The sequence below is a fragment of the Triturus cristatus genome, chromosome 1_2 (assembly GCF_964204655.1).
Source record: "Triturus cristatus chromosome 1_2, aTriCri1.1, whole genome shotgun sequence".
Taxonomy (NCBI): domain Eukaryota; kingdom Metazoa; phylum Chordata; class Amphibia; order Caudata; family Salamandridae; genus Triturus; species Triturus cristatus.
In genome coordinates, this window is record NC_140580.1 from 908156533 (window position 1) to 908178084 (window position 21552).

The window sequence follows — 21552 nt, forward strand, 5'->3', positions numbered from 1 at the left end:
AAAACTATTTCTTCAACAGTAGTGACCAAAGCATGTACCCTGATTTAATTAACTAACCGTGTTCGAAATGCTGTGAAATTGCTCACATTTGCTGGGTGTCCTTCTTATTGCAAGGATTTCCAAAATAGTTTTTCTTAAAGAATCCGAACGTTTTGTCATTTTTTACAGTTCGTTCCATTCAGCAACATAAAAAGGTTACATCTATATTGCTGCATCACCCCGTGTTGTATAATCAGAAGGATCCACCCCATAACGTGCCCCACCCAGAGGTAGTCCCCTAAATTATGAATTTATTGTCGTCAAACATTTGTTATGAATCCTCTCGGGTATTATTTTGTATCCCTCCACATAATAAGGTAATAAAAATGAAACAGTTGAGCTTTCCCAAACTATTAAAAAGTTCACTAATCTGCTTTCGCCATTGGTTACAGCACTCTCTCCCAGGTCATTTCGTCTTCACTGTTTTGTTTATTTCCAAAGATTTCTTAATGAGTTTTCTGCACTTTTTTCTGTACAAATGAGACTGTCTCAACAGAGTTATAGTGTGTGTCTGTAGCCAGTTCTGATTAGATGTTGCCCAGGACCATGTACATCTTCACAGAACCTTAATTTAACACCCGTTCAAGTATTTCAATATTTCATAAGGAAGTCTGCTAAGTTTAGACTAGATCTTTTCATGTCATTCATTGCATGTCATATGGTAGACGCAAGGGAGCATGAGGAAGAGGGTGTTAGGAAATGGAAAGAGGATGGGCCAGAAAGAAGTGGGACATTAATGTTGGAAGCAAAGTCATGGAAGTGAACCTACCAAGCTGCCAAGATCTTACAGTGCCTTTGTGGACATCACCTAGCTTTATAAATGCTTTCAAGGTGTGAGCACTTGATCTCCAGTATCATAAAGTATGTCTTTTGGCTATTAGGCTGCCCATTCCGATGCATCTGTATCATCTGCCTTCCACCCAGTCTGATATGTCCAGGAGTGCTATTTTGTGTTTGATTGTCCAACCCACTACTGCTGATAGGGAGTGTTTGTATTATTTCCCAGTACTTATGGATTTAAGAGATTCGGGGCGCTGGAATTTAGGAAGTGGTGTAACTTGGGTATGGTCCTCTTCACCAACACTTCTATGGAGAATTTTGCTTCCTGTTGATTAAATTCTGGGAGCATCGTTAGCCACTCGCGATAGGGCTCCAGTACATCCAGTAAGCAATGATAATGAAAAATGTGCTCGCTAACTTGAAGGAAATATTCTATTCTATTAGGGACACAGAAGCTATGATTATGCCTACGTTATTCTTTAATGGCTCAGCAGCCAAACATGTAGCAAACGGAAAAATTAAATATCAGGACCTTCAAGTCCCCACAAAAGTTCACAAGGTCAGCCGGTCCTGTACATCAGGCAACATATAACAACATCTCCAAAGAAAAGTACTCCTATTTTTTCATGCGATACAGTAGGTTGTTAGATCTTCCTCACTGAAAATCCTGTTTCTGATCAGCGCCTGTAAAAGTACAAACCATGAACTATATTGCCAACTGAAATCCATAACAATACCATTTGCCACAAGTGGAACATTATCTGAAGTCAACTATTGATAACAATACACCCCGTTAACCTAGGTGGAGGAAGACTTGTAAACCAAACAATATACTTTACCTAACGAAGAGTTCAGCGTTAAAGAGTAGGGCAGGGCAAGAAGCTGACTGGAACCGTTCTGTTTGGGATAAAAATTCGCCTCCGTGTCCTTAATAGATTTGAAACTTTCCTTCATGTTAGCTAGGAAATATTTCATTGCACATCTGGACCAGAGGCTCAGATTATGCTTGTTCTAAGCTTACTCACCACAACTGATGCCATGTGTGTAACAGGCTTAAAATAATACTTCTTAAACGTTGAGCCAAATGACCAGTCCGCTGCTCTCAGAATGTTTGTCCGTGTTCACCTTATTAATCACAGAAGAGATAGGGACAGGAAGCAGTTAAAGGTCCAGCACCCTTGCTCCCAAGTAAGAATATTAATACACAAGGAGGGTAGCTGTTCCTGGAAAAGAGACATCTTGTTGGAATGTGAGTGGAGTGAGAGAATCTGCCTCATTGTAAGGTTGTGCCCTCACACACCCATGTGAGTGTTATGCGTCATCATCGGGCTTAGCTCCTCGTGGGGCCGACGCTGCAATGCCCATGGACCTTGCGAGAGGGCTCTTTCGTGTATATCTATTTGTATATAGCCGTGATGATGAGTGCAGGTGTGTGGGGAAAGTTCAGTGGCGAAATAAAGAGGCCTAAAACTACCCATGGGGTACCAGAAGATATTTTAATCAGTGGTCCCCTTGACCGGGTTAAAAAGGTGTGGACTGTCCGGAATCATTACGGGGCCTGACAGTCTTTTAATGGGTGCTTTAAAAGGTGAACATGTTTCACGCCTGTTAGGTCTAGGAGGGATCTGTGGCGTTTCTTCAGGACCAAATGAATGCGGTGTCCCTACTCTTAGTCAGTCCTGGGTATATATATCTAAAATATCCTATTATATCTAAAGATCTCAACGGCAAATAAGTCAGTAATACCTACAATCAATCAATGTGTTCGGATCCCCCGTTCTCACCAAATAACGGGCAACTGTAGTGCTTCAGGTCAAGGTAGACGACTGCGTAACAATTGCGGTGGAAAAGATCCCTACGAGGATATGAGGGTGTGACCTGCCCTACAGAGAAGGTCACACGCTCACCTCCGTGCTGAAAATCAGCGCAAACTGCACCATTGCATTGTGCAAGAGAGAGCAGCCATCCGTATTGAATTTGCTGCTGCTCAAGTAGAAAATGTATTTGTGTCTGCCGGTGCTTAAAATAGTGCCGGAAGGCTCCGTGGCGACTGGAAATCACGCCTGGGGCAGTAGATCTCGCTCCCAAGTGCACATTGTGGAGCCTCGCATTGTTCCTGTGCAGCCCAAACAGCTGAATAATTCCACCCCGCACCAATTTTCCTAATTTGGCAGGAAATCCCCATTACAAGCGTAAAACGGAGTTACCCAAATTCCGCCAATTCCGCCCGGGCCTAGTCCTGACACAATTGCATTTTCACCTTGGCTTCAGCAGAGTGTGTGACCAAAACCGTTTAGGGGAACCCTTTCTTGGAGATGGGCAGCCTTAAGATGCTGAGGGCCCCTATAGTGGAGGGGACCCAGGAAGATTGCCTGAATCGATGATGCCAATAAACTGACAATCCTGGTGAAGTATCTCAGATATACGCGCTCCTTCGAAATTGCATGGTTCAACTCTTTCCGAATTAAGGATAACTTCTTGTGAGTTAGTTTCAGAGCATGCTAAACCGAGTTTATCACGAAACCCAGTAAACCCATTGATTTGGGAGGGGAAGAATTCAGACTTAACTTCGTTGATAATAAACCCCAAATAGCTCAAAAGAAGCTGGTCCAAGACTAGATGCTGAAGTAGAGAGGACTGGTCTGGAGTTTAAACAGATTGTCTTGGTAGACGATCAGCCGGACCCCCCTGAAACACTATAACTTCACCACCAACCTCATAACCTTTCTAAAGCACCAAGGAGCGGAGGAGAGGCCGAAAATAAGTGCTGAGACCTTGAACCCTCCCCAAGCAAACAGCAAAAAACGCTGATGAGGGGAAAATATTGAGATTGTGGAGTAAGCATCCTGGAGAGCCAGTCTGACCACCAAGTCACTCTGTAACAGAATATGCCTTCAGGGATGAAGACCTTCTATTTTGACACGTCGATACACCAGCCACTGGTTGCATTCTCAGATGGATCACTAGGCATAAGCCCTTGTCTTTCTTTTCCACTAGAAGCAAATTGCTTAGGAAGCCCCTGGGATGTAGAGTCAATAGGACAATTGTCCCTTTGCAGAAAAGAGAATCGATCTCCTTGAAAAAAAGCGCTCTGTCCTCTTATGATAAAAAGATTGGTTTGGGTCTTTTGATTTGGACTGGGGTGTTGTAAAACTATCTGTGAACCAGAGTTTGTTTGTAATACCCAAGCGTCCCTGGTGAAACACCTCCAATTGTGCAGAAAAAGAGCCAACCGCCTCACTACATTTGGTGGGGAAGAAGAGATAGTCCTTACCTGATGGCCGACTGGGGCATTCGCGACTTCACAGAAGCTGCCTCTTTCGCCTCCACCGTGGGTGTGGGTTGGGAAGAAACTGCAGAAGCTGCAGTGGTCTTGGTATTGATAGCTGAACTGTCAACTACCTTGTGACCTCTGGAAGGGTAGGGAGTATGGGCAGTTTGAACTCCCCCTGCCTCTGCCGACCCCTTCAAAAAGCTGTTTGTCGAAGGCCTTCTTCATAGATAGCTAGGCTTTCTTCACCGAGTAAAAGGTTGTAACAAATGTACCTAATCCCTTTAAGAATGGCTCCCCAAATAGGCAACCATCCACAACTATACCAACTTCAGAAGTAGCCAGTTCTCCCAACTTGGTTTCAGATTTGATCAGTAAGGAGCGCCTTCTCTCAGTAGCGAGCGCAGTTAGCATTTCTGAGGAAACATATAGCCCTCTGTGCCCAGCCCAACACAACATCCGTTAAAATTATTTTGACCGTTTCCTTAGCCTCCTCTGCCATACCTAAAATCTTTGTCAGGGTCCCTAGGATGTTAAGTAGTTTATTCTGCCAGGCTTTCCAGATGCACTCTATGTCCTTCTTAGGATCTTTGATGAACTTGGTAATAAAAGTGCCAGTGTTCTAAGAGGCAACTCCAACCCGGGGCGTTTTGGACTGCCTTCCGGTCTCTAAGGTCTGCTGGGCCCTGGCTCATTATCTGAGTCGTGTGCATTAGGGTCCCCATAATCTTCTTCATCATCCTGGTTCTCGCAGGGAGAAATTGGGTCCTTATTGACGGGGGTTATCCCAGGTTGATTGGGGTCTAAAGTATCCCCTAGACCTTAGCTTACACTTCAAGAGCTCCATTCAAAAGTGCCAGATGGAGGGGGAAGCAATCTTTAGATTGGGCCTTAATAAGTGAGGGTGCCAGAGGAGCATCTTGAGGTACTTGGAGGGGAGGGGTGGTCCATGGGCTTATAACTCACCTCATGCTCTGTTGTGCAGTCAACATCAACAACTTCCTGCTCACGGGCTCTAGAGCCAGTGACTTGGCCCTCTGAAGAGTGACATCCACTGCGTCCACAAACTCCTCATCCAGAGGCATTTCGGCATTTCAATTGTCTCTCACTCCTCCTCTAAACTACCCTCTCGCCAAATTCCTGCCATGTATGTTCAGGAACAAGATGATTAGGACAGAAATTACCAGTTGGGCACACAGGGATGAAGAAGGCGGGTATGCACCCACACAGTTGTTGATGGAAGAAGGGCCTAAGCTGGGCCTCAAAGCAATGGTAAGAGCTCTCCTAAGCTCAATCGTGATGAAAAAGGCCCACCACGAGGGCGTGCAACCTTAACATATGTTAATATTCCCCTGACACAGAAAACGATGTGTATCGCACTCACAACAGAGGACGGACAGGGTTGAGCAAATCGTGCCGCACATCTTCTTCAAATGCAGGGCAGAGAGACACAAGCATCTCCCCAGCACGAGTTCCCCTAGCGAGGAAGAATGTGTACCACACTCTGCGACTTCTCTCTAACATGTCCTCTGTGGAAGCATGCAGGCAATGTGCTGAGAGGCTCTGATCCTGCTAAAAAGCTGAGCCAACGTCCTCCCCTTTGGGTGGACCAAAGCAAGAGGCAGCCGCCAAGGAGAAAGCTCAAGGGACAGGGGCCTCTCCACTATCCTTCAGGGTTCGAGAGAATCGAGGGTGCGAACCCAGACTGCAAACATGCCAAGCCAAAGCTACAAAGCAGTACTAATATTGACATACGCACATTTCTAAAGACAAGCATATAACAATAATTCTAAGGAAGAGCACCTATCTGGCTGTGAGCAACGAAGAAATCATCCTTTTCCTTGAATATGTTGTTATATGATGTCTGATGTGCTCAATTGGCTGGCCTTGTGAACTTTTGTGGGGACTGATGGGATTTGAAGTCCCTGATGTTTAATGGTTCTGTTTTCTACATGTGGGGCTGCTGAGATATTAAAGAAAGTATACAAAATAATTTGAGCCTCCTACCCTGACAGACAATTCTGTGTTTAGTTTATCAAAAGATTTCATATATGTTGCCCAGTTTGGCGATCCCAGACAGTGTAGTGCCACACTCTAAATCCTTGCAGTTTCGCCATGCATGAAGGCCAGTCTCCCCACCAGAGGCAGGGGTCTGCTTTCTCAGCCACTATGAGTCATTGGTCTCCGCATGCCCGTAACATTAGTTTTGTGATAGTCGAACGTGAGCCGGGAGCCTCAGCTCTGTATAGAAAACCAAGTATCTGGCTTCCCAAATAAGTCTAGCCTATGTGCTGGGCTGCTTCTCTCGCCAGCGAGGTAATCGTTAATGTTGACAAGTTGAGCCACCCAGTACAGCTGTAACCATGTGATGAAACCAGCATTGCTGCTTTAATAATTCTAGAGCCGCACTGTTTCGACATGCACAACCGGGTCAGTCGGGCAGTTGAAGGTCAGGTAGAGGAAAGGATCTGTTGAACGCCAAACACCAGAGCTGTGTCTCGCCCATGCGCTGGTGGGTAGGATGTTGTGATATGAATTGAGAGAAAATACTCATTTAAGAAACTAAGACTGTAAAGGTAGATCAAAGCAGGAGTCCTTGCAGTATGGGTGTAATGCTAAATAAAAAAGCAAGTAATACATTGAACGAGGCCCATGAAACCTCAGGGGTTCATTGTACTCTTACACTCTCCTTTCACTCTCTACCACTCACTTGTTTCTTTTTTGTCAACTCACCTGTTTCTAGGCATTGCCATCCACTTTCATATCTCCTTTACAAATTTTCTCTTGTGTCAAACCCTCCTGCACTTTGTGCTCTTAAAAGGTGGGCTGATTTTAGAGGTTGCATTGTGGGGGAAGATGTGAGGAGTATTAGTCACTGGTGTGCAGGTCGCATGGGCCTGATCCCCTTCAGTAATTCTGTAGTTGCAGCAGAAGGAACTCCAATCTATTGCAGTCTAACTGTTACCTTTATTGAGACTTTTATCCCTGTCTGGTCGAGCTGTTGGTCTTTTCTGTTTCCTTCAATCATATGACTTTAATCCTTGGTCTTGTTTCCTGTTCAGTATAACTCATGCCCTCAGGCTGTTGATCTGTTTTATAGCACTTTGGTCATAATGTTACTTCCTTGTGCAGTGTGTCTGGTGCCTAAGTTGATTATTCTATATACACAACATTGAGAATGTCTAGCTAGGTAAAAATAAATAAAACCCAATTATGTAGCAGATAACAGTTAAGGAAATGAGTAAATAACTTGACCTCTTGTTACCACCAGCTCTATAGAAAAGTGGATGTGTGGACCTTGGTCTGTGTTAGTTATGCCAACTGTAATTTCGCTCCAAACTCTCCTCCGACTAGAGAGTAATAGCACTTGCTGGGGTGGTGTACCAAATTTATTTAGCAGCACAACAGACTCGTTTTGGAAGACTCCATCTTCAGTGTTTACACATCACACTGGAAGGCGCCTCATTTAAATATCATAAAAGAGCATTGCAATTGAAAACGGGCTCCATTTCCAATGCCGATAATCGGCGCCATCTTAAAGTCATGCATTTTAAGAAGATCATTATCATTAAAGACTGACTAGAATTACAATGCCGACTATCGTCGCCATCTTAGAATTATACTTACTGACCTTATACCTGATTTGTGCCGTGTATCGGCATTCAGCAATATTTGCTCGGTATAATTGCACAGATCATTAGTTCTTGTTTACATTACACATATCGTACTGAAAACAAGGCAACCGTTTAAGTGACTTCTTTACAAAAATGCAGGATGCAATTATCTATGCGATATAAATCACGCCGTGTATCGGCACCCGCATGCTTTTTAGACCACCTCATTAGTCCTCCATTGTTGGAATCGGGTAGCGTGGTGCAGAGCAGGCGGGCCAAACTCCAGAGGAAATGTGCAAAGCATCCACGCAGTACACACATGCGACACACAAGGCACACTACAAAAAGAGACACTACACCAGTTTAGGTAGAAATAACTTTTGTATTGGCAAAACCACTAGGTGTCAGGAAATCTCTACACTGCGCCAACTGGCGCCCGGTTCCAATTTACAGGGGGGAATTATGTACAGGGCAGGGCCAATCGGGCCCCTGCCGGAATCATTGCGATTTACAGATAAAATAATTGTACGTGAGGAATAAAGCTCCCATCCATCCACATTAATCCTGCAATAAAATACATCAGGGCATGACGTGAGACATTAGGCCGGAACACCTGTAAAGGAAACCTCACAGCATCACAATAAACATGACCGTCCCGGGCATCCCTTGAGGCAGGAAATTAGATTAGGCAGAGCATCAATACATTAACCTGGCATTTAGACATAACCATTAACATAGCACGTAAGCACATGACATTCAAAGATAGCGCTGCACCTTTCACGGCGATAGCGCGTTAAAACAAGGCCTTAGCGCGCAGGGCATGGCAACTAAACATAGCGCTGCACGGGGCAATGGAATCGCACTTTAAATCAGGCATTTACCCTAGCGCTGCACCTATCATAACATTAGGCCAGCAATCACAGCTCTACCCCGGCACTTCAAATATGGCAAGGCCATAGCGCTCAGCACATGGCACATAAACATAGCCATTGGACCTAGCGCTGAACATAGCACATCATTAGCGCTGCACAACCCTCATTTACCATAGCGCTTTGAACATGACACTATAGCATGGTGCTACACCTGGCAAACTGGCGCTTAATATATGGCCCTCACTGGGCATTCCGCATAGCAAGCTCTTGGAGCCGTAGACTTTGCCAGCTCCTACAGCGCTTCCCAATGTCAGGGAACCAAGCGCTACCTCTGGTTCTGGCTTGGAGCCTTCGTTGGGGAATATTTCCCCGGGTCCCTTCTTCCCGTGTCCCGCGTTGGCCAGAGTCACACTGGTGCAAGGGGGGGGGGCGGGCACCGACAATGTGCCCCGTCGCCCTCTCAATCCCAATCCCCCGCTCCTAGAAAGGCCCTGTCTGTGGGGGGAGCCTTCGCTCCAGAAAGGGCTCCCAAACACTGAAGCCGGCTCGTTGCAGCTGCCCGCTGTCAGGTGGGGCAGCTGTGCAGGCTCCTGGCACTAGGGGCGGGCACCGGCAATGTACCCCGACACCCCCCCACCGAGCAAAACCCCAGGCCCCACTCACCAGCTCCTGGGGCCGGCTCCGGACTTCGGTTGCTGTAGGCGCCGCATGCGGGGCTCTCCTCAGTCCCGGGGAGCCCCCGACCACAGCAGCGCGTCTTCAGGCTTCGCCCGGGCCCCCCCCTCCTGGGACCCGGGACTTCGTTCTGGAGCCTGCGAGGCTCAGTGCAGGGCAGGCTTCACGCGGGGCTCTCCTCCGCTCCCGGGAGCCCCCGCCGATGCCAGATCCTCACCGGACTTCACCCTAGGCCTCCGCACACTTCTCCTCACAACCGCGGGGCTCTCCCAGCCTCCCGGGAGCCCCGCTCGACCGGGCGATCACTTCCGGCTTCGGCTCCGCCCCCGCCCGGCGATCCACAAACCTTCCGGGTCGCTGCAGGCAGCGCGGCGGCCTCCAACGCTACCTCGGGTCGCGGCGGTGATTTTAGTCAGTTTTGAAGTGCGGGGTAGGGTCCCGCCTTCAGCCGAAGACGCTGGCGGGGTAGGCACCCGCGTTGGGCATCAGAGCCGCGGGGTAGGCTCCCGCTGGCACAAACACCAACACCACGTGGCGGCACACACACGGGGTGGGCTCCCGATGTGGTGAGTAAACCTTCAAAGGTGGCACACACGCGGGGTAGGCTCCCGAAGTAAGGAATAAGCGCCGAGGCAGTGGGCACTCGCGCCGACAGCGATATCTCGCGGGGTGGGCTCCCACTGGCGTCGCTTTACCAATAATATGGCGACATCACAGGGGAGTGGACAGACAGCGCCCCCCAGCAGAACACAGTCACTTCAGATGTAGCGCTCACCGGATATAGCGCTCTCCTTCCTCGGGCAGCTTGAATAAAGCGCTCTCTGGTCCCTGCCCCTTGATGGAGGGTTCCTTGAGGGGGGGGAAGTTGCGTTGGTGGCTGCAGGCGGACTACTCAGTCTCTGCCTGTCGTCCCTGGATTCTCCCCTCGCCGGGCCAGATCAGTGGGTAGTTCAGGATCCCTCACTCACTTGAAAGGCAGCACCTAAGCCCTGTCACTTTCAGAGGCATAGGTCCCTGACTGATCCTACCGCCTAAACTCCTGCGAAGGCTTTTCCAGGTTTGCGTTGCCCCCACTATAGCTTTCCCTCGCCCTGTGGACAGTAGGGGGGGGTAGGTAGGCTCAGGGCCCAGCACACAGGCCTATGTGGCGGTAACCCCTGGCAGCAGGTCCCCTCTCTCCCAGGTCCACCCTCTGACTGACTGCATGGCAGCCCAGCTCCGCCCTTTTGACGCCCCTCACCCCACCTTCCAGACAGTGCCAGAAGCTTCTAGAAGCGTCTGGGGAAACTGGCTCTAACTGGCCTAGGGGGAGGGGTAGAGCACCCTGGGTGCCAGGCTTCCCTCCAAAAGCTGGGGCTGCTGGGAAATAATGCCTAGACTGTCAACCCTGCTCAGTCAAACGGCGCAACCACACAGCTTTGGCATCCATCTTAACTTACATTTTTAAAATGGGGAAACTCAGTCTGCACACATTCAGTCTTTCCATTTACACATTTATTTTCCCAGAAAAGCGAAAAATTTCTGGGAAAAAGGGCCAAGTCCAACACAACCCCCTTCCAGCCAAAAGCCAGGGTAGACCGATCAATGCCTTGATGGGCTTCCCTGCTTAGGGCGAGAAAAGGTGGACGCAGGCCCGCAACTGCAGGAGCACCCGCAGGTTCTCCTCCACTCTGGAACCCGAAGGTTCCCTCTCTCAAACCTTCCTCGACCGACTGAGCCACCACCCGGGGGTCCCCTAGCTGGTTGTGGCCAAGACTGGCCCCTAGGCCACCCAGATGTCTCTGGCCCTTGCGGTCTCACAGAGTGGGGGGCAGTAACCCCAGGCCCGTAGTACCCGTTGACCACTCTCCTCCTCCTCCTTGCAGCTCCGAACTGCCACTGGTCCTCCCACCTGGGGTCCGCACCCTCAGGCTGACCATCCCTCAGGGGCGAGGCTCTCCTCCCCCTACCTCTCCTTCTGGGGTTCCTCACCCTACTCCCATGCGAGGCACCCTCAGACCACCACTCTCTCCCCAGTCCAGGGCCTTGACCCTTCAACTGGTTCCCCAGCCTAGGGTCTAAACCCTGAGGCTGCACCGGTGCCGGGGGTGAGACCTCCCTCCCCCTGCACCCCCTCCCAGAGTTCCGCACCCTCCCAACGGGAGTAGCACCCCTGGAAGACAATTCTGGGGGGACACTGCTAACAGATGTCCCACCCGCCAGGTCAGGCAGTACCCATCCCTGGCCTCCCAACCCAGGATCTAGGCCCTGTGGCTGAGCCGGTGCCCGAGGTGAGACCTTCCTCCCTCGGCACCCCCTTCCAGAGTTCCGCACCCTCCCACCTGGAGAAGTACCCCGGGAAGTCAATTCTGGGGGGACACTGTTAACAGATGCCCCACCCGCCAGGTCAGGCAACCCCTGAACCTGGCATCCCAGCCCAGGATCTAAACCCTGCAACTGGGCCAACCCCAGAACCTCGGGAGCTCTAATTACAGATGCCCCGGGTCCTCCTAACACTAGGGGCTCCCCCTCACCGGGCGGCACATCAGGACAGCCTAGGCTCCCAACCTGGGGCCCCCTTACGGAACTCTCCAGGCCCTGAGACTGCGGTTGGGGCACCTCGGGACACCTCCCCGTCTCACTCCTTCCTATGGATAGGTCGTGAGGCCCTACAACCCTCTCTCTTCCCGGGGACCTAGCTGGGCTATTCGCCACCTCTCCCACCTCGCTGGGTTGGAAGATTCCTGCACCACCCCCTTCAGGGTCACTCCCCAATGCCTCCTCAGACACCCTGGCCCTCTCCCAGAGGTCTGCCTCCTGTGCAAGCTCCCTTGGGTCGGAGAACCCACACTGTACTAGGTGGTGACGCAACCTGGGGGAACAATTTCTGAGCATGTGCTCCCGGATGAGTACCTGGCACAGCCCTTCCCACTCATTCACTGCACTCCTCACCACCCAATCCTCCAATGCAGTCCCACACACCTCCACAAACTCCCCCCAGGACTGGTGGGACAGTTTTCCCCTGCCCCTGAACTCTAACCTGTCCCCCTCTTCCTGGGAATCAGGCACCGTCTCCTGGGCTCTGGGAGTGGGACACCCTACATTGGAACCACTCTCGCTGCCACCACTGGATCCCACCCTTACTGGTGAATCCAGACCACAAAAACCACTCTCAGGGGACAACCTACCCTCCCGAGCTGGTCTCTCCCTGGCAAAGGCCCTCTCTGCCTCCGCCATCCTCTCTTGCGCTAGGACCTTCTCCGTCTCTAGCCTCTTCTCCTGCACACTCAGCCGCGCTAGCTCCACCTTGAGCCTTCCCAGCGCCAGCTGATGCTCCCTCTCTTCCCTCCTATCTACCCACTCTTCTGGGGACAGGGAAAGGGACGGGGCAGTGCCCCCGGGACTGGACCCAGCGCTGGACTCCCTAACTCTGGTGTCCTTACTCGATACTGGCGTCTCCCCCCGGTCATCTTCCTCCTCCTCGTCAGTGTCACCTACCTCCTGGGTTATGGACTGGGCCCCCTCACTCTCGGAGTCCTCCCTACACTGGAGGTCCTCCTCCGGGTCTCCACTAAATCCACCCTTTAAATATGCGGAGGGGTAATCTGACAGGTCCCCACCAATCTCTAAGGGTTCCCCCCTCTTGAGGGCCTCATAGAGAAATAGCTTCCTGCATGTGTTGCCTACTGGGGGTATCCCTCTCTCCCTGCAGAAATAAATCACTTCCTGCTCCGTGTACTCCCCAAGATCACCTTCGTTGTAGGTCAACCCCATCCTGGCAAGGTACACCCGGGACACACCACCCACAGTGCAACAAGGGGACACAATTTAAAAACACTTCCAGGAGGAAATCACAATTATGGAAAAAACAATAATTCCCCAAAACCTGAGATTACATTACACACTCAGTTTGCAGTGCAACCCGTGGTCGCTGCGGTACTGCGCAAACACAAGTCCTATCCCACCGCTGAACACCAATGTTGGAATCGGGTAGCGTGGTGCAGAGCAGGCGGGCCAAACTCCAGAGGAAATGTGCAAAGCATCCACGCAGTACACACATGCGACACACAAGGCACACTACAAAAAGAGACACTACACCAGTTTAGGTAGAAATAACTTTTGTATTGGCAAAACCACTAGGTGTCAGGAAATCTCTACACTGCGCCAACTGGCGCCCGGTTCCAATTTACAGGGGGGAATTATGTACAGGGCAGGGCCAATCGGGCCCCTGCCGGAATCATTGCGATTTACAGATAAAATAATTGTACGTGAGGAATAAAGCTCCCATCCATCCACATTAATCCTGCAATAAAATACATCAGGGCATGACGTGAGACATTAGGCCGGAACACCTGTAAAGGAAACCTCACAGCATCACAATAAACATGACCGTCCCGGGCATCCCTTGAGGCAGGAAATTAGATTAGGCAGAGCATCAATACATTAACCTGGCATTTAGACATAACCATTAACATAGCACTTAAGCACATGACATTCAAAGATAGCGCTGCACCTTTCACGGCGATAGCGCGTTAAAACAAGGCCTTAGCGCGCAGGGCATGGCAACTAAACATAGCGCTGCACGGGGCAATGGAATCGCACTTTAAATCAGGCATTTACCCTAGCGCTGCACCTATCATAACATTAGGCCAGCAATCACAGCTCTACCCCGGCACTTCAAATATGGCAAGGCCATAGCGCTCAGCACATGGCACATAAACATAGCCATTGGACCTAGCGCTGAACATAGCACATCATTAGCGCTGCACAACCCTCATTTACCATAGCGCTTTGAACATGACACTATAGCATGGTGCTACACCTGGCAAACTGGCGCTTAATATATGGCCCTCACTGGGCATTCCGCATAGCAAGCTCTTGGAGCCGTAGACTTTGCCAGCTCCTACAGCGCTTCCCAATGTCAGGGAACCAAGCGCTACCTCTGGTTCTGGCTTGGAGCCTTCGTTGGGGAATATTTCCCCGGGTCCCTTCTTCCCGTGTCCCGCGTTGGCCAGAGTCACACTGGTGCAAGGGGGGGGGGCGGGCACCGACAATGTGCCCCGTCGCCCTCTCAATCCCAATCCCCCGCTCCTAGAAAGGCCCTGTCTGTGGGGGGAGCCTTCGCTCCAGAAAGGGCTCCCAAACACTGAAGCCGGCTCGTTGCAGCTGCCCGCTGTCAGGTGGGGCAGCTGTGCAGGCTCCTGGCACTAGGGGCGGGCACCGGCAATGTACCCCGACACCCCCCCACCGAGCAAAACCCCAGGCCCCACTCACCAGCTCCTGGGGCCGGCTCCGGACTTCGGTTGCTGTAGGCGCCGCATGCGGGGCTCTCCTCAGTCCCGGGGAGCCCCCGACCACAGCAGCGCGTCTTCAGGCTTCGCCCGGGCCCCCCCCTCCTGGGACCCGGGACTTCGTTCTGGAGCCTGCGAGGCTCAGTGCAGGGCAGGCTTCACGCGGGGCTCTCCTCCGCTCCCGGGAGCCCCCGCCGATGCCAGATCCTCACCGGACTTCACCCTAGGCCTCCGCACACTTCTCCTCACAACCGCGGGGCTCTCCCAGCCTCCCGGGAGCCCCGCTCGACCGGGCGATCACTTCCGGCTTCGGCTCCGCCCCCGCCCGGCGATCCACAAACCTTCCGGGTCGCTGCAGGCAGCGCGGCGGCCTCCAACGCTACCTCGGGTCGCGGCGGTGATTTTAGTCAGTTTTGAAGTGCGGGGTAGGGTCCCGCCTTCAGCCGAAGACGCTGGCGGGGTAGGCACCCGCGTTGGGCATCAGAGCCGCGGGGTAGGCTCCCGCTGGCACAAACACCAACACCACGTGGCGGCACACACACGGGGTGGGCTCCCGATGTGGTGAGTAAACCTTCAAAGGTGGCACACACGCGGGGTAGGCTCCCGAAGTAAGGAATAAGCGCCGAGGCAGTGGGCACTCGCGCCGACAGCGATATCTCGCGGGGTGGGCTCCCACTGGCGTCGCTTTACCAATAATATGGCGACATCACAGGGGAGTGGACAGACAGCGCCCCCCAGCAGAACACAGTCACTTCAGATGTAGCGCTCACCGGATATAGCGCTCTCCTTCCTCGGGCAGCTTGAATAAAGCGCTCTCTGGTCCCTGCCCCTTGATTGAGGGTTCCTTGAGGGGGGGGAAGTTGCGTTGGTGGCTGCAGGCGGACTACTCAGTCTCTGCCTGTCGTCCCTGGATTCTCCCCTCGCCGGGCCAGATCAGTGGGTAGTTCAGGATCCCTCACTCACTTGAAAGGCAGCACCTAAGCCCTGTCACTTTCAGAGGCATAGGTCCCTGACTGATCCTACCGCCTAAACTCCTGCGAAGGCTTTTCCAGGTTTGCGTTGCCCCCACTATAGCTTTCCCTCGCCCTGTGGACAGTAGGGGGGGGGTAGGTAGGCTCAGGGCCCAGCACACAGGCCTATGTGGCGGTAACCCCTGGCAGCAGGTCCCCTCTCTCCCAGGTCCACCCTCTGACTGACTGCATGGCAGCCCAGCTCCGCCCTTTTGACGCCCCTCACCCCACCTTCCAGACAGTGCCAGAAGCTTCTAGAAGCGTCTGGGGAAACTGGCTCTAACTGGCCTAGGGGGAGGGGTAGAGCACCCTGGGTGCCAGGCTTCCCTCCAAAAGCTGGGGCTGCTGGGAAATAATGCCTAGACTGTCAACCCTGCTCAGTCAAACGGCGCAACCACACAGCTTTGGCATCCATCTTAACTTACATTTTTAAAATGGGGAAACTCAGTCTGCACACATTCAGTCTTTCCATTTACACATTTATTTTCCCAGAAAAGCGAAAAATTTCTGGGAAAAAGGGCCAAGTCCAACATCCATATTGTTATGTTGCCGTGTATCGGCTAGCCCTTACTGTGCATTCATGCTCGATTAACAGAAGAAAACATTTCATCATGCAGGTACAACCTTACCAGACCTATGTACCCAAATGTACCGCCAATTCCTCCCCACTATTTAGACCTTTAGGGGTCTTTGTCTGCAGGTCGATAATATATCGAAACTCCAGCCTCCGGAGTCTCAGCACTCTACCCCCCCCCCCTCTGCTGTTTATCGGGACGTGATCAATACTGAAGTATTGTAATAGATCCCTATTGCTCTTATGTTTGATGGCAAAGTGTCTTGCAACAGGGTAACTCAAATCTTTGTTTGCGATAGTGCGCATATGTTCCAATACGCATATATATATATATATATATATATTACCTACTGGCGGTCGCCAGTAGGTAGTTATAGTTAGGACCACGTTTCCATAGGAAAACCTCAACATTCTATTTTGAATAACTTTGGCGCCGGTCGACGAATCCTCGCGAATTTCTCAAAATAGGTGGGGCGCTACGCTCCGCTCCTACCCTGAAAGTCTCGGGGGGGATCCGTCAAGCGGGGGCTGAGATAAAAGGGGGGTCCCAAAACGCGTTTTTCCCATGCATTTTTTCATAGGACCTTTAGAACGAGCTACAGCCCGAACGGCTGAACAGAATTACTCAAAATTTGGCAGAGAGGTAGTCCCTAGGTCAAGGAAGTGCCTTTTGTAGGTTTGGTGTAAATCTGTTCAGTAGATTCTGAGAAAATAGCCTTTAAATCAATATATATATCTGAGCCCGCTTACGGTACGCTTACCGTACGCTTCCGGTAAGCGTACGGTGGCGTGCGCGAGCGCGATTCTGATTGGCTCTTAGATCTTAGTAAACATTCGAATCGGCCGAAACCAGGAAGCGGCGGCCGCCATTTTGTCTCTCGCACTGAGTGTTGTTTATCAAACATGATGGCCAAAAACATGTTACGGGGCTGTTTTGACAACTCCCTCCCACATAGTCATGTTGAGGGAGTCCACAAACATCCCCCAAGAGCAAAAACGGTTTTATTTTTTTTTCGGCAATTTCGCAGGGTACGCTTACCGTACGCTTACCGTAAGCGTACGGTAAAAAAATAAAAATAAAAAAAACACTATCCACACTTACCCCACCCCCTGTGCTTTTGGTGGCCGAAGGCCACCAAATGTACAGGGCTTATTAATAGGTAAAAAAAACTAAATTTTGGCAACATGAAATTATAAAATTGAAATAAAAAAAACACTATCCACATTGACCCCACCCCCTGTGCTTTTGGTGGCCGAAGGCCACCAAATGTACAGGGCTTATTAAAGTTGATAAAAACCATGCACGGAACGAACTGCGTTAAGTGGGCGCGCACACCTCGAATGGCGTAAAGTAACTTAGCATTTAAAAAACCGTACAAATTCACTGAAAAAACCATAGGTTTCACACACGTTATAGTTAGGAATTAGCATTTAAAAAACCTTGCAAATTCACTGAAAAAACCATAGGTTTCACACGTTATAGTTAGCGGAAATTTTACTGATAAAAAACCAGTGAAATTCCCCCGTTATAGTTAGTGCAGGCAACTATAACTCACGCGACCGCAATCTTCTGCTGATGACATATGTGTCTTTATGAAAAAAAAATATTTGTAATATATGTATAGCTAAAAATGTATGGAAGAAGACATGGGCATATAAGTGTCTAAATACAGTATTAGCATCAGCAGAGGATTGCGGTCGCGTGAGTTATAGTTGCCTGCACTAACTATAACGGGGGAATTTCACTGGTTTTTTATCAGTAAAATTTCCGCTAACTATAACATGTGTGAAACCTATGGTTTTTTCAGTGAATTATATATATCTATATGAACACAAAAATCCAGCTCCCACAGAAACTCCATGGAAGAAGGCACGGACTCGAGGAGTTAGAAGAATCAGCATTAATTTATTCTGCCAGGTCGCCCTCAATCCAAGAGTTAAGGAGAGACGCGTTTCGGATTTCAAAAATTCTTTGTCAATCTAGTTTGGCGCCAAAATACATGCACAATAAATAGCCCTTCCCATTAGACCATAAATAGACATAGAAAGCATATTCTCGTGTATGCAATCGGCGTGTGACCCAGAATGTTACATTACATTATTTACTACAGCTAAAATACCAGCCTGGTTGCAAGTAAAATATTAACTGATCTAATACATTGCATAATACAATTCATGGTGTAGCTGGAAATATCGTGTAGCAAACAGTTTAGGTAACCACATACACATGGATATTATAAAAGCATCCATCATGATGAGAAACGAGCTTTAAAATGAGTACTGCCAAACCATTAGTCCTGAAATTAAGGGTGGGCGTAGTTCGCGAAGTAGCACTTCGCGAAGCTACGCAAAGTGAAGTTCACACTACGCGAGCTACGCGTAGCACTTCGCGAACTGCGTAGTAACATGTTCGCACTGTGCAAGATGTTGTTTTCAATGATTGCACAGTGCGGACAAGCAACCGGCACTGTGCAATCATTGAAAATGGCATCTTGCACAGTGCGAGCTGTAGTTTTCTGCTGCTCGAGTAGATTTTTACTCAAGCGGCAGCTTTCTCAACGCGAACTGGTAGTTTCTCATCGCGAGCGGTCGCGAGCATACGCGACCCCTCGCAATGAGAAACCTGACCTCCACGCGTTGGGAATCTCGCCGGGAGGTTTATTTTCCATGCTCGCGATCGCCAACTTGATGTTGCTGATCGTGAACAAGGAAAAAGTCTCGCCGGGATGTCATTTTGCTTGCTCGCGGTCGCCAACTTGACGTTGAGGACCGCGAGCAAGCAAAAAATGACCGCAGCACTACGCAACACTACGCTACGCGTGTTCGCACTGTGCTACGTGCAGTTCGCGTAGTGCGAAGTAGCGCGAACTTCGCAAACTACGCGAGCGTAGCGTAGTGCTTCGCCCAGGCTTACCTGAAATGCCAAATTTACAGAGTTATGTAAAATGTACTTTAAAAGTTGCTGCTCCCAAATGTCACTGAAATTAACCAAAAATAATGTCTGCCAATGTCCCGGTTTCAGCTCACTCGAGTTAAAGACACAGCTGCCCCAGCGTGACCTCTCTCTTTGTATATTCTATTCCTGCCGTACTGCTGATAACACAGTCATTCTGGTCACTCCTCATGAGGCACTGGGAGTGGAAAACTAAAACTTCACCAAGGGGCCAATTACATGACAAAGAGTAATATTAGAACTCAAAGTCGAATTGCGAGCACGTGCTGTTAAACCCCTCGGGACTACCATACGCATATATATATGTGTGTGTGTGTGTGTATATGTGTGTGTTTGTGTATATGTGTGTGTGTGTGTGTGTGTGTGTGTGTGTATATATATATATATATATATATATATATATATATATATATATATATATATAGATCAGAGATATTATATGGGGGGGGCTCACGGCCCCCCCCCAGCCCCGGGGACCACCACCCCCCGGGGCTTATAGAAAATGGGTGGGGGGGCTCGCAGCCCCCCCAGTCCCGGGGACCGCCACCTCCGGGGCTTGAAAGTATTTGCGATGGGGGGGCTCTCAGGCCCCCCCAGCCCCGGGGACCGCCACCCCCCGGGGCAACTTGTGCGTGTGGGAGGGGGGCCACGCGGCCCCCCTCCTGGAGCCAATGATGGCCCTGGGGACCGCCACCCCCCAGGGCCGGCTCCTGCAGTGTCCCGGGGTGCCCACCCCCGGGACACTGCTGTTTGCAATGACAGGGCGGGAACCTCGCGGCTCCCACCCTGTCATTGCGAACTGCTTTGCTTCATTGAAGCGAGAGCAGGGAAACCTGCTCTGGCTTCAATGAAGCAAAGCTGATTGCTTTTCCACATGGGGAGCAGCATGTTAGCTGCTCCCCATGTCGAAAAGCAATGCCGGCAGAAAAGATCGGGATCGGGCCGGAGGCCACGCCCCCTCCTTACACCACTCGGCAAACGCGCCCCCTGGCGCGTTTGCAGAGGGGGAACTAATTCCCCTTGAATACTGGGGGTCCCTGGGGGCCAACTAGCCCACCAGGAACCTCCAGTATGCGCCAGAGGGCTGCGTTGCAGAGAGGTGTAATGAGGCCACACCCCTTTTTACACCTCTCTGCAACGCAGCTCCGTGGCGCTTACTGGTGGTACCTGGTGGCCTAGTTGGCCGCTAGGGGACCTCAGGATTCAAGGGGACTTAATCCCCCAACTTAAAACGCGCCACGGGGCGCGTTTGCACAGTGGTGAAGGTTGGGGGCGGGGCCTGAGGTGATACTGTGCAAACACGCCCTGTGGCGCGTTTTAAGTTGGGGAATTCATTCCTCTTCAATCGAGAGGTCCCCTAGGGGTCAACTAGCCCACCAGGTACCTCCAGTAAGCGCCACGGAGCTGCGTTGCAGAGTGTTATAAAAAGGGGCGTGGCCTCTGAACACCTCTCTGCAATGCAGCTCCCTGACGCATACTGGAGGTACCTGGTGGGCTAGTTGGCCCCCAGGGGACCGCAGGATTGAAGGGGAATTAATTCCCCAACTTAAAACGCGCCACAGGGCGTGTTTGCACACGTCGCCTCAGGCCCCGCCCCCTTCCTTTACCATTGTACAAATATTCCTCTAAAATCAGCCGAACTACAAATTCCGATTTACTCACCTGTTATCAGGAGAGAACCCAGGGCTGCATCTTTTAGCCCAGCACTGACCCTGAAAAGTAATTCTAAGCGTACTTACCAGTAACTTGTATTTCCTTCCATAGGAATCCATTGTGTGGTTTTCACCAGAACATTTTCTGTGTCCATTTTTGAAACGTAGAAATATACCTCTAAAATCAGCCGAACTACGAATTCCGATTTACTCACCTGTAATCAGAAGAGGACCCAGTGCTGCATCTTTTAGCCCAGCACAGACCCTGAAAAGTAATTCTAAGCGTACTTACCAGTAACTTGTATTTCCTTCCATAGAAATCCATTGTGTGGTTTTCACCAGAAAATTTTCAGTGTCCATTTTTGAAACGTACAAATATTCCTCTAAAATCAGCCGAACTACGAATTCCGATTTACTTACCTGTTATCAGGAGAGAACCCAGGGCTGCATCTTTTAGCCCAGCACTGACCCGGAAGAGTAATTCTAAGCGTACTTACCAGTAACTTGTATTTCCTTCCATAGGAATCCATTGTGTGGTTTTCACCAGAAAAGTTTCTAAGTGTCTATTTTCACAAACTAAAAATATTCCTAAAAAATCGTCTGTATGACTTAAACACATTCTTTCAACGGTTTACAGGAGGTTGGCCAGTGCTGGATCCAGGATCCACCACTGAGTAAGAAAAAGTAATGATAACACTACTTACCTGCTAAGTGAATTTTCTGCCATAGGATAACATTGGTGATTCTATGTGAAAAAATTTCTAAGTGTCAACTTTTAAAATACAATAATATTCCTTGAAAATAACTACTTTAACCAAAGCGCTTTTACTCAACTGTTTACT

The 21552-nt window shown here is 50.2% G+C and overlaps 1 protein-coding gene across 2 annotated transcripts in view; it reads left to right on the forward strand.

The window, feature by feature from the left end:
• C1_2H1orf159 (chromosome 1_2 C1orf159 homolog) overlaps positions 1-21552 on the forward strand; it is a 273746-nt gene that overhangs the window by 226733 nt on the left and 25461 nt on the right. The window lies entirely within an intron of this gene.